General features: G+C 36.4%; 1 protein-coding gene across 1 annotated transcript in view; it reads left to right on the top strand.

Annotated features, from left to right (window-relative positions):
* Positions 1–13,888, top strand: part of DNAJC5B (DnaJ heat shock protein family (Hsp40) member C5 beta) — a 93,013-nt gene that overhangs the window by 19,175 nt on the left and 59,950 nt on the right. Inside the window, exon 3 of the mRNA XM_027561084.1 lies at positions 13,687–13,806. The gene's annotated coding sequence lies outside the window, so the exon portion shown is untranslated. The remainder of the gene's footprint in view (positions 1–13,686; positions 13,807–13,888) is intronic.

Here is a 13,888-nt window from a genome sequence, read left to right on the forward strand (position 1 = left end):
TTTTTCAGTAATACAGGTCTCAGATTCAGAGCTTTATTTAACCAAACAGATACTGTCCTTGACATTGAACTACATATTGACTCTCACTAAGGAACGGGCTTATTGATACTTCCTTGTTTAAAGCCATTACTCCAATTTTTTTTTCATGGACTTTAAAACATACACCATCTGGCTCATTCACAGATTGATAAGCAAGGGAATATATTAATAGGCCGTGAACTCCTGAAGCAAAGCTCTCTGGTGAGTTAGAGCCTGGGGTGTGACATCAAAGCCCGGGTCCACAGCTTACTAGCTAGTGAATTTGGGCAGTTCATCAGCTTCTCCAATCTTATATTGCTCCTCTGTAAAATAAGGATAGGAGTATACCCTCCTCATACTTTTGTAGGGTTCCAATAAAAAATCTAATTAACATGTAAGTTACCATCATCACCAGGACCATCATTACCACAACCCCCAGAACAATGTCTTGCACTATATGCATCGCATAGCTCATTCTGCTTACTGATGAATTAGAGATTTGGGGTGAAATCTACCAGGATTACACATGCAAATTAATAAAGCACTTTCAGCATACTCTGTTTCAATTTTAGGGGGCAGAGAGAGAGCAATGATTGTCTTAACAATTGCTCAAACCCCAACCCTAGAAAATAATCATTAGATTTGTGTTTATGAAAGTGTCATTCTTGGCACATCTATACTAGACATTTGATAAAAGGTCTAAGAGATAAAAAGTTCATATTTTATGACTGTTTGCAGAGAAGAAAAGTGGCTTAAAGTGACTTGCCCAGAGTCTACAGGAATGTTTTTGGATACTTTTTCTTGATTTAAACTATGAGAAGCCAAATTTTATTTCCTGTTGAATCACACAGATGCCATTATTTCACCTAAGTGTTTTCTTAGGAAACCCAGGCCAAGGAAAGTTCCTCCAGACAGCTGCTTGGTCAACAAGTGCTTCTCATGTTACTTCACTAAAGTTGTCAGGTCCGTGAATCTGGGGACCAGTCAGCACTGGCTCTTAAGGCAGGCAGCTCTACAGAACCATCTGGAGCCCTTAAAAGTGCCTGAGCTGCGTCCACTGTGCACGATTTTGTGTTGGGTTAAATCCAAGAGATTTTTGCTTTGGGACACCATGGGTGGCACCTAGACATCAGAATTCTTAAAACCTTTACCAATGATTCTAGAAAGAGTTCCTCTCTAGTTCTTCCCTCTTTGGGTCTTCTATGGTTCTTTTTAAAACTGAAGTACAGTTGATTTACAATGTTATATTAATTTAGATGATTAAGTATTTTTATAGACTATATTCCATTTAAACGTTACTACAAATAACATATATATTTCCCTGTACTGTACAATATATCCTTGTTGCTTATTTATTTTCTACATAGTAGTATGCATGTCTGAATCCCATACCCCATCTTGCCCCTCCCCTTCTCCCCCCCACCTGGTAACCACTAGTTTGTCCTCTCTATCTGTGAGTCTATCCCTCTATTGTTATATTCATTTGTTTGTTTCATTTTTTAGATTCCACATACAAATGATCACACAGAGTAATTGTCTTTATCTGGCTTATTTCACTAAGCATAACACTCTCTAGGTTCATCCACGTTGTTGCAAATGGCAGAATTTTATTCTTTTTACAGCTGAGTAATATTCCATTGTGTGTGTGTGTGTGTACACACACTACATCTTTATCCATTTATCTGTTTATGGCCACATAGATTGCTTCCATATCTTGGCTATTATAAATAATGCTACTATGAACACTGGGGAGAACGTATTTCTTGGAATTAGTGTTCTTGTTTTCTTTGCCTAGCAGTGGAATTGCTAGGTCATATGGTAGTTCTTCTCATACTGTTCATGGGGTTCTCAAAGCAAGAATACTGAAGCAGTGTGTCATTCCCTTCTTCGGTGGACCACGTTTCGTCAGAACTCTACACCATGGTCCATCTTTGGTGGCTCTACCTGGCATGGCTCATAGTTTCATTGTTAGACAAGGCTGTGGTCCTTCTTAGATATTAAGAAGCCTTAAGATATTAAGATACCTTCTTAAATATCTATACTCTTAGATATTCAGCCTTAGAAGAGCCAAGGCTGTGGCTCTTCTTATATATTAAGAAGAGGTGGCAAGAATACACAGAAGAACTATACAAAAAAGACCTTCATGACCCAGATAACCACGATGATGTGATCACTCACCTAGAGCCAGACATCCTGGACTGTGAAGTCAAGTGGGCCTTAGGAAGCATCACTATGAACAAAGCTAGTGGAGGTGATGGAATTTCAGTTGAGCTATTCCAAATCCTAAAAGATGATGCTGTGAAAGTGCTGCACTCAATATGCCAGCAAATTTGGAAAACTCAGCAGTGGCCACAGGACTGGAAAAGGTCAGTTTTCATTCCAATCCCAAAGAAAGGCAATGCCAAAGAATGTTCAAACTACTGCACAATTGCACTCATCTCACACGCTAGCAAAGTGATGCTCAAAATTCTCCAAGCCAGGCTTCAACAGTATGTGAACTATAAACTCCAGATGTTCAAACTAGATTTAGAAAAGGCAGAGGAACCAGAGGTCAAATTGCCAACATCCACTGGATCATCGGAAAAAAGCAAGAAAGTTCCAGAAAAAAACATCTACTTCTGCTTTATTGACTGTGCCAAAGCCTTTGACTGTGTGGATCACAACAAACTGTGAAAAATTCTTAAAGAGATGGGAATACCAGACCACCTGACCTGCCTCATGAGAAATCTGTATGCAGGTCAAGAAGCAACAGTTAGAACTGAACATGGAACAACAGACTGGTTCTAAATAGAGAAAGGAGTATGTCAAGGCTGTATATTGTCACCCTGCTTATCTAACTTATATGCAGAGTACATCGTGAGAAACGCTGAGCTGGATGAAGCACAAGCTGGAATCAAGATTGCCAGGAGAAATATTAATAACCTCAGATATGTAGATGACACCACCCTTATGGCAGAAAGTGAAGAGGAACTAAAGAACCTCTTGATGAAAATGAAAGAGGTGAGTGAAAAAGTTGGCTTAAAACTCAACATTCAAAAAACTAATATCATGGTATCTGGTCCCATCACTTCATGGCAAGTAGATGGAGAAACACTGGAAACAGTTGGAGACTTTATTTTCTTGGGGTCCAAAATCACTGCAGATGGTGACTGCAGCCATGAAATTAAAAGACACTTGCTCCTTGGAAGAAAATTTATGACCAACCTAAACAGCATATTAAAAAACAGACATTACTTTGCCAGCAAAGGTCCATCTAGTCAAAGCTTTGGTTTTTCCAGTAGTCATGTATGGATGTGAGAGTTGGACTATAAAGAAAGCTGAGTGCCCAAGAATTGATGCTTTTGAATTGTGGTGTTGGAGAAGATTCTTGAGAGTCCCTTGGACTGCAAGGAGATCCAACCAGTCCATTCTAAAGGAAATCAGTCCTGAATATTCATTGGAAAGAGAAACTCCAATATTTTGGCCACCTGATGCAAAGAACTGACTCATTTGAAAAGACCCTGATGCTGGGAAAGATTGAGGGCAGGAGGAGAAGGGGACAACAGAGATTGAGATGGTTGGATAACATCACTAACTCAATGGACATGAGTTTGAGTAAGTTCCCAGAGTTTTTGATGGACAGGGAAGCCTGGCATGCTGCAGTTTATGGGGTTGCAAAGAGTCAGACACTACTGAGTGACTGAACTGAACTCAGTTAAAGTGATGGTAGTTCTATTCTTCTTATTTTTTTTAGCAAACTCTGTACTATTTTTCATAGGGACTGCACCAATTTTCATTCCCACCAACCATGCAGGAGGGTTCCCTTTTCTCCACGTCCTTAACAAAATGTTATTTGTCGACAGCCATTTAGACATGTGTGAGGTGACATCTCATCGTGGTTTCAATTTTCATTTCTCTGATGATTAGGGATATTGAGTATTTTTTCAAGTCTGTAGGTCATCTGTATATCTTCTTTGGAAAAACATCTATTCAGTTCTTCTGCCCATAGTTTTCATCAAGTGTTTGTCTTTTGATGTTCAGTTGTATAAGCTGAATATATATATTTTGGATATTAACTTCTTGTCAGTCACACCATTTAGAAATATTTTCTCCCATTCCATAGGTAGTCTTTTCATTTGTCAATGGTTTCCTTTGCTGTGCAAACTTTTTTAAGTTTAATTATGTTCCATTTGTTTATTTTTGCTTCTGTTTGTTTTGCCTTAAGAGGCAGATCCAAAAAGATATTGCTGCTATTTATGTCAAAAAATGTTCTGCCTATGTTTTCCTTTAGGAGTTTTCTAGTATTTGGTCTTACATTTAGGTCTTTAGTCCATTTTGAGTTTATTTTTGTGTACGGTGTTAGAGAATGTTCTAATTTCATTCTTTTACATGTAGTTGTACAGGTTTTCCAGCACCACTTACTGAAGAGACTGTCTTTTCTCCTTTGTATATTCTTGCCTCCTTTGTTGTAGATTAAATGACCATAAGCTTGTGGGTTTATTTCTGGGCTCTCTGTTCTGTCCCATTGATCAATATATCTGTTTTTGTGCCAGTACCATGCTGTTTTGCTTACTGTAGTTTCAGAGTATAGCCTGAAGAAAGGGAGCTTGATACCTCCAGCTGTGCCCTTTTTTCTAAAGATTGCTTTGGCAATTCAGTGTCATTTGTAGTTTCATGTAAATCTTAGAATTACTTGTTCAACTTCTGTGAAAAATGTCATGGGTATTTTGATAGAGAGTACATTTCATCTGTAGATTGCTTTAGGTGGTATGCCCATTTTAACAATATTAATTCTTCCAATCCAAGAACATGGAATATCTTTCCATTTTCTTTGTATCATCTTCAATTTCCTTCATTAATATTTTACAGTTTTCAGAATATAGATCTTTCATCTCCTTGGTTAAGTTTATTCTTACATATTTTAGTCTTTATGATGTGATTTTAAAACGGATTTTTTTTTAATTTGTCTTTCTGATAGTTCATTATTACTATTTCAAAAAGGAATAGATTTCTATATATCAATCTTGTATCCTGTAAATTTACAAAGTTATTTAGTTTCAACAGTTTTTTTGTTGTTGTTGTTGGAGACTTTAGGGTTTTCTAGAAATAGTACCATAGAATCTGCAAATAGTCACAGATTTAGTCCTCTTCCGATCTGGATGCCTTTAATTTCTTTTCCTTGTCTGATTGCTGTGGCTAGCATTTCCAATACTATGTTAAATAGAAATGGTGATAGTAGGCATCCTTGTCTTGTTCCTGACTCTAGAGGAAAGGCTGTCAAATGTTCACAGTGAGTATGATGCTAATTGCGTTATTGGTCTTTTTTATGTAAATGCTCTTTATTCTGTTTGAAGTTTTGTTGTTCAGTCACTAAGTCACGTCCAACTCTTTGGACCCCATGAACTGCAGCATGCCAGGCTTTGCTGTCCTTCATTATCTCCTGGAGTTTGCTCAAAGTCATTGAGTCAGTGATGCTATCTAACTATCTCATCCTCTGCCACCCCCTTCTCCTCTTGTCCTCAATCTTTCCTGGCATCAGAGTCTTTTCCAGTGAATCAGCTCTTTCCATCAGGTGGCCAAAGTATTGGAGCTTCAGCTTCAGCATCAGTCCTTCCAATGAGTATTCAGGGTTGATTTACTTTAGGATTGACTGGTTTAATCTCCATGCTTTCCAAGGGACTCTCAAGAGTCTTATCCAGCACTACAATTTGAAAGCATCAATTCTTTGGTGCTCAGCCTTCTTTATAGTCCAACGCTCACATCCTTACCTGACTACAGGAAAAACCATAGCTTTGACTATACGGACTTTTGCTGGCAAAGTGATGCCTCTGCTTTTTAATACGCTGTCTAGGTTGGTCATAGCCTTTCTTCCAAGGAGCAAATGTCTTTTAATTTCATGGCTGCAGTCACCATCTGCAGTGATTTTGGAGCCAAGAAAATAAAATCTGTGTCTGTTTCCATTGTTTCCTCATCTATTTGCCATAAAGTGATGGAACTGGATATCTTCGTCTATACCCACAACTTTGATGAGAATTTTTATCATGAATGGATGTTGAATTTTGTCAAATGCTTTTTCTGCATCTATTGAGATGATTATGTAATTTCTATTAGCCAGGTCTTAATGTGGTGTATCACACTGTTTGATCTGCAAATACTGGACCATCCTTGTATCCCTGGAATAAATCCCACTTGATCATGGTGTATAAGTATGATTCTTTTAACATACTGTTGAATTCAACTTATTAATATTTTGTTGAGGATTTTTGCATCTATATTCATCAGAGATACTGGCTTTAATTTCCTTTTTTGTAGTGTCTTTGTCTGGTTTTGGGATCAGGGTAATAGTAGAATGAATTTGGGAGTGCTTTCTTCTCTTCTTTTTTATTTCTTTAGAATAATTTGAGCAGGACAGGTATTAGCTCTTCTTTATATGTTTTGTAAAATTCCCCCGTGAAGCTGTCTGGTCCTGGACTTTTGTTTCCTGGGAGTTTTTAAATTATAAATTCAATTTCACTACCAGTGATCAGTCTGTTCAGATTGTCTATTTCTTTCTGATTCAGTCTTAGAGAGTTGTATGTTTCTAGAAATTTGCCCATTTCTTCTAGGTTATCCAATGTATTGGACTCACTGTTCATAGTGTTCTATGATATTTTGTATCCTTGTTATATTATTGGTTGTTATGTTTTCCTCTATCATTTCTTATTTTGTTTATTCGGGTCCTGTTTCTTTTTTATAAGCCTGGCTAAAAGTTTATCAATTTTATTTGTCTTTTAAAAAAGACTACTGTTGGTTTCACAGATACTTTCTTTTATTTTGGTATCTACTTTATTTTCTCTCTGATCTTTATTATTTCCTTCCTTCTGCTGACTTTGTTTTTCTTTTTCTAATTCCTTTAGATATTAAGTTAGGTTGTTTATTTGAAATGTTTCTTGTCCTTGAGATAGGCAAGGACTATCACTATAAACTTCCTTCTTAGAACTGCATTTTGCTGCATTCCATAGGTTTGGGAAGTTGTGCTTCCATTTTCATTTGTCTGGAGGTATTTTCTGATTTATTTCCTCTGTAATTTCTTCATTGACTCATTGTTTTTATGGTAGCATGTTGTTTAGTCTCCATTTTCACCCTGGTTTTCTTTCTGCAATTGATTTCAAGTTTCATACTACTGTTATCAGAAAAAATGCTTCTTATAATTTCTATCCTTTAATATTTGTTGAGACTTATTTGGTGGCCTAGTATGTGACCAATCATAGAGAATGTTCCACATGTACTTGAAAAAAATGTATATTCTGTTTTTAGATGGAATGCCTTGTAGATATCTATTAAATCTAGTTAGTCTAATATCATTTAAGACCACCATTTCCTTATTGATTTTCTGTCTGGATAATCTGTCCATTGATGCAAATGGGGTGTTAAAGTCCTCTATTACTATTGTGGTTTTGTTAGTTTCTCCCTTTATGTCTATTAATATTTGCTTTATACATTAAGGTGTTTCTATATTAGGTACATATGTATTGATAAGTGCTATATTCTTTTCTTATATTGATCCCTTTATCATTATATAATGCTCTTCTTTATCTTTTGTTAGACTTTGTTTTAAAGTCTGTTTTTTTATGCTATGAGTATTGCTATCCCCAGTTTCTTGCCATTTCCATTGTTTAAATATCCATTTATTAAATATTGAAATATCTTTTCCCATCCTCTCATTTTCAATCTCTGTGTGTTTTTATTTCTGAAGTGAGTCTCTGATAAGACAGATTCTGGCTTTTTCTTTTTTTCTAAACAGCCACCCTGTATTATCTTATTAAAACATCTAGTCCATTGACATTCAGAATTGTTATAGCTAGGTGTGTACTTATTGCCATTTTGATATTTCTTTCTGGTTGTTTTTGTAGTTCTCTGTTATTTTTTTCATTTAGTTTCTTTCCTTGTGGTTTAATAATTTTTTTTTTGGTGATGTGCTTGTTTTCCTTTCTCTTTAATTGTATATCTGTTGTAGGTTTTTGATTTGTGGTTACCATCCCCCTTAGCCTTCTATGATTCTATGCTTTCTTCATATTTATAGATTTAGGCACTTTAAAATTTCCACCCTCTTTGTAACCTCTTTTTAAAAGGGACATTTTTTAACTTTGAAAAATTATGAAATGTAATAGGAATTAACCAATTTGCATTCTGAAACATGAACATTTGGTTTTACCGAAATGCCAGAATTGTTCTGTAATTTTGTTTGAGGCGCTGCTGGACTGGTAGCCAATAACCTCTTAATTTTACACAGTCAAAGGAATATTGTATCTTTTCCCTTTCTAAATTCACTTAACAGAATGAATTTTACCCAGATAACTCGTCCCTTTGAAAAGTGACCTGAATTCCATATAATAGCAATAATAACAACAACAATGTAGTGGGGTAATAATAGTAACAGAGATAGCAATAATATAATGCCTTTGTTCATTGCATTGGGTTCTTCAGATTTATTTTAGAATAGGCCTTCCCTGGTGGCTCAGATGGTAAAGAATCCGCCTGCAATGCAGGAGACCTGGGTTTGATCCCTGGGTAGGGAAGATCTCCTGGAGAAGGAAATGGCAACCCACTCCAGTATTCTTGCCTGGAGAATTCCATGGACAGAGGAGCTGGCGGGCTACAGTCTATGGAGTCACAAAGAGTCAGACATGACTGAGCAACTAACACTATTTGTTGGAACTACGTGCCCTTGTACATCACATGTTCAAAAAGAGTCATGTTTGCATCTGCTGATGTACGTAGCTTACATTAAACACTATGTACCCTAATATTTATGATTCTTAGGTTGTTTTGTTTGAATATTAAAATTCATCTAGTACCTGTTGCAGATTCTGTGCTGATGTATTGATACTAGCCATTTATTATAATAGCCCTAACCCTATGTGGCAATTGAGAGAGGTATATAAAAGGCCTCCAGGAGCTCCTAAGGGAATAGTGAAGACCCCATAAACAGAATGCGCATCTACGAGGGCTAAGTTGCTTCAGTTGTGGCCCACTCTTTGTGACCCCATGGACTGTATACTGCCAGGCTCCTCTGTCCATGGGATTCTCCAGGCAAGAATTCTGGAGTGGGTTGCCATGCCCTCCTCCAGGGGATCTTCCCCACCCAGGGATTGAACCCACATCTCTTTCGTCTCCTGCACTAGCGCCTCCTCGGAAGCCCATAAATAGAATACACAGGGAAAATTAGTATGTAGTGTCCCATCCCCCAATACAAACACACACACATAGACTTCTCTCTCCAATTTTTTAACTTACAGAAAGGCCACATTGCTTCATCTTGGAATATTTTCTAAATTCTCCTCTTCAAACTTCAATGATTATACTGCTTTTACAGTACATTTAGTGCATTTTGCATCAAGGAGTTATTGATGTTCTTCCCATGAGTTATGTCCTTTAACAAACATCATTTAAACGTCACCATTTCTAGAAAGCCTCACTTGTTTAAGCAGAATTTCCTGCTATATCTTCAGATTATATATCAGAAGCCATACATATATAGGCATGTGCGGACGTTCTATGTGTTAGAGCGCACCTCAGGATGAATGTTTTACTTCTTCAATTTACGTGCCTAGGCCCATTGAATATGCTCTTCCTCCTGCCTAGAGTATACTTGCTTCTCAAGTATACTTGAGAAGTACACAAACCCAGTCATTTGGTTCTTTTCAGATATCTGCTTGGCTATTTTAGTTCAGGGAAGCTTTTCCTGATCTTCCTTTGTATGGTCTTAACATTTACATGGTCTTGTAACACCTCTCCAAATTCTTATATTTATTTGAGCAATCATTTGAATAATATCTATCTCTGTTAGTAGGTTGCAACTCTGTAAACCACAAACCCAGAGTCTGTATTTTTGTTTACCAGGGTATTTCTAGCATTTAAGCAATGATGGGATCTAGTAGGTAACCAAATGGTGAATGACTAGATGAATAAGAAACTATGTTTTCTCTCTGAAAAACAGTACAGTTCTACTTCACCTAAGAGTTTTGCAACACTTAAAAAATGATCAACTTAGAGCTTTTGTCCTTGTAATTAAACTTAAACGTTTCTGGACAGCAAAGGAAACCATAAGCAAAAGAAAAAAGGCAATCTATAGACTGGGAGAAAATGTTTACAAACAGTGCTACTGACAAGGGCTTAATTTCCAAAATATACAAAAAGCTCATATAGCTTAATGTCAAAAAACAAACAACCCAATCAAAAAATGGGCAGAAGACCTAAATAGACATTTCTCCAAAGAAGACATTCAGATGATAACAGGAGTCTGAAAAGATGTTCATATTGCTAATTACTAGAGAAATCCAAATTAAAGCTACAATGAAGTATCACCTCAAAGCAGTCAGAATGGCCATCATTAAAAAGTCTCCAAATAATAAATGCTGGAGAGGGTGTGGAGAAAAGGGAACCTTTCTACAATGTTGGTGGGAATGTAAATTGGTACAGCCAGTATGGAGAACAGTAAGGAGGTTCCTTAAAAAAATAAAAATAGAGTTACCATATGATCCTGTAATCCCACTCCTGGGCATATATCCAGAGAAAATTCTAACTGAAAAAGATACAAGCACCCCAAAGTTCATAGCAGCACTATTTACAACAGCCAAGACATGGAAGCAACCTAAATGTCCACTGACAGATGAATAGATAAAGACGTGACATATCATATATATACATATGAATATCTCAGCCATAAAAAAGGAATGAAGTAATATCATTTGCAGCAACATAGATGGATTTAGAGATTATCATATTAAGTGAAGTAAGTCAGACAGCAAAAGACAAATATCATATGACATCATTTAAATGTGTAATCTAAAAAAGTGATACAAACTCACTTATGAAACAGAAATAGACTCCCATAGAAAACAAATGTATAATTACCCACAGGGAATAGTGGGGTGTGTGAGAGAGAGATAAATTAGGAGTTTGGGATTAATGTGTATACACTAATATATAAAAAATAGACAACAAGAACCTACATTATAACACAGGGAATTATACTCAGTATCTTCTAATAACCTATAATGGAAAAGAATCTGAAGAAGGATACATATGTACATATGTATATCTATATGGGCTTCCCACATATATATACATATATATCTCAATATCCACACACACATATATAGCAGAATCACTATGCTATACACTTGAAACTAATGCAATACTGTAAATTAACTACACTTCATTTTTTTTTAAGGACATTGTTCTTAAGCTGAAGTGATGCTGGAACTTCGGTATTTATTTCTAAATGTCTTTAGTTCCACACCGCCCCTCCCCCACATCCTTACCCCATTTCTTTGCATGATGATGGGCTGCTTCCTAAACTCTGGCTGGAAATCAGGATCTATGAGAAATAACCATTGTATCTGAAAAAAAAAAATAAACAATGCTATCTAGAAGCGAGAGCGCTCTGAACTATTTGCACAAAATAGCACTAGAATTTGTTGTGTGTCATGCTAAGAAGCAAACTTAAACTCTACTGTCAACTTCAGGAGCAAGATCCCATTTTGCAAAATTTAAGAGTAACACCTGTCTCATTTAACCCTTTTTCAATCTTTATGACCTTACTCAAAATCACAGGGAACTATTCTCTCATGGGATCTTTTTATGTTACATAAGAGTTTTAACAAGAAGTCTCTAATTCTTAAAACCACTTCAGTCACCTCAATGCCTATTAACTAAGATTAGAGCAAAATGTTCAGATATGAAAATTGTTGAATTAATGTAGTGAAAAATTGTAGTTTTCCCCTTACTAATGTTATATGGTCCTTCCAGTAATTTTAAAGCAATTGATTAGTATTAGCCTTAGACCAAAGGAAAGTAAAATTTAAAAGAACTCAACTTGACCCTGAATATCCAAAGCAACCTTCAGAAAGAACCACCAAGCTGCAGGTATCACACTCCCTGATTTCAAACTATATTATAATGCTATAGTAATCAAAATAGTATGGTACTGGCATAAAAACAGACATACAGATAAGTGGGATAGAATACAGAGCCCAGAAATAAAGCCAGGCTCATATGGTCAATTAATCTATGACAAAGGAGCTAAGAATATACACTGGGGAAAGGACAGTTTCTTCAATAAATGGTGTTGGGAAAACCGGACAGCCACATGCAAAAGAATGAAACTGGATCACTATATTACACCATATGCAAAAAATCAACTCAAAATGGATTAAAAAGCTGAATGTAAGACCTGAAACAACCAAACTCTTAGAAGAAAATGTAGGTTTGGAAGTACCTTTTGACATTGGTGTGGGTGACAATATTTTGGATTTGATATCAAAAGCAAAGACTAAAACAAAAACAAGCAAGTGAGAATACATCAAGCTAAAAATGTTCTACGCAGCAAAGGACACCATCAACAAAATGAAAAAGCAACCTACCAAATGGGAGAAAGTATTTGCAAATCATATAGTTGACAATGGGTTAATATCTAGAATATATAAAGAATTCATACAAATCAACAGCAAAACAGCAAGCAAGCAATCCAATTAAAAGTGGGTAGAAGATCTGAACAGGTATTTTTTCAAAGAAGGCACACAGGTGGTACACGAAAAGGTGTGCAGCATAACTAATCATCAGGGAAATGCGAGTCACAACCACGGTAAGCTGTCACCTCACCCCTGTCAAACTGGCTATCATCAAAATGTCTGTAACGAATGTTGATGAAAATGTGGAGAAAAGGGAGCCCTTGGTGCACTGTTGATAAGAATGCAAACTGGTGCAGCGCCTACGGGAAACAGTACCTCAGAAAATTTAAAAAACTACCACGTGATTCAGCAGTTTCACTTCTGGGTATTTATCTGAAGAAAATAAAAGCATTAACTCAAAAAGACACCTGCACCTCCATGTTCATAGCGGCATTATTTACAATAGCCAAGATATGGAGACAACCTAAGTGTGTATCAGTGGATAAAGAAAATATGGTAGATAGCACTTAATCATAAAAAAAGGAAATCCTGCCATTTGTGACAATGGATGGATCTTGAGGGTATCATGCTATGTGAAATAATTGAGACAAATACCATGTAATCTCACTTACATGTGGAACTTGAAAATAACCTGAGCTCACAGATATAGAGATCAGGTTAGTGGCTGCCTTAAGCAAAGTGGGGGCCGTGGGGGGATGGGTAATGTAGCGGTGGTGACAGTTGAAGGTGGTCAAAAGGTACAAAATTCTAGCTACAAAATAAACATGAGTGATAAAGATGTACAGCATGGTGACTATAGTTAATAATACTGTATTGCCTATTGAAAGTTGCTAAGAGAGAAGATTTTAAAAGTTTTCATCACAAGAAAAAAAATTTGTAACTATGTATGGTGATGGATGTTAATTAGACTTGGTGATCTCTTAGCAATATATACAAATATTGATTCATTACATTGTACACCCAAAATGAATTAAATATGTCAACTATATCTCAATAAAAAAAATTAAAAGAACCCAGTTTGCATGTCAGGGGATAGCCCATTTTCTTGATTGAAAGTTCTGGTGGAAACCTGGAGGCAGTTTCATACCAGCATTTGGTTGAGCCCAGCACCAGCTGACCAATGATCCGATTAGATACACAGATATAGCATGTATTTTGGTATCACTGGATATGCCTTGTAATGGCAACCTTCAAGTTCATGCATATTTTATTTTCTCTTTGTTGTGTTTTCCAGAGGGATAATCTATTGGCTAATAGAGTAGCAAATCAAAAGTAACTCGACGCCATTGATTCGCTTAAGCTCGTGTGGAAACAATGGAAAGAGGCAGCCATTTACTCTGAAAGAGTGGAACAGGTATGAAATAGTTCCTTTTGTTGCTGCCTTTCTTTATCTCTTTGCACACCTATTTCCAGACCAGTTGAAAACAGCAAGTGGT

The sequence above is a fragment of the Bos indicus x Bos taurus genome, chromosome 14, assembly GCF_003369695.1.
Source record: "Bos indicus x Bos taurus breed Angus x Brahman F1 hybrid chromosome 14, Bos_hybrid_MaternalHap_v2.0, whole genome shotgun sequence".
Taxonomy (NCBI): domain Eukaryota; kingdom Metazoa; phylum Chordata; class Mammalia; order Artiodactyla; family Bovidae; genus Bos; species Bos indicus x Bos taurus.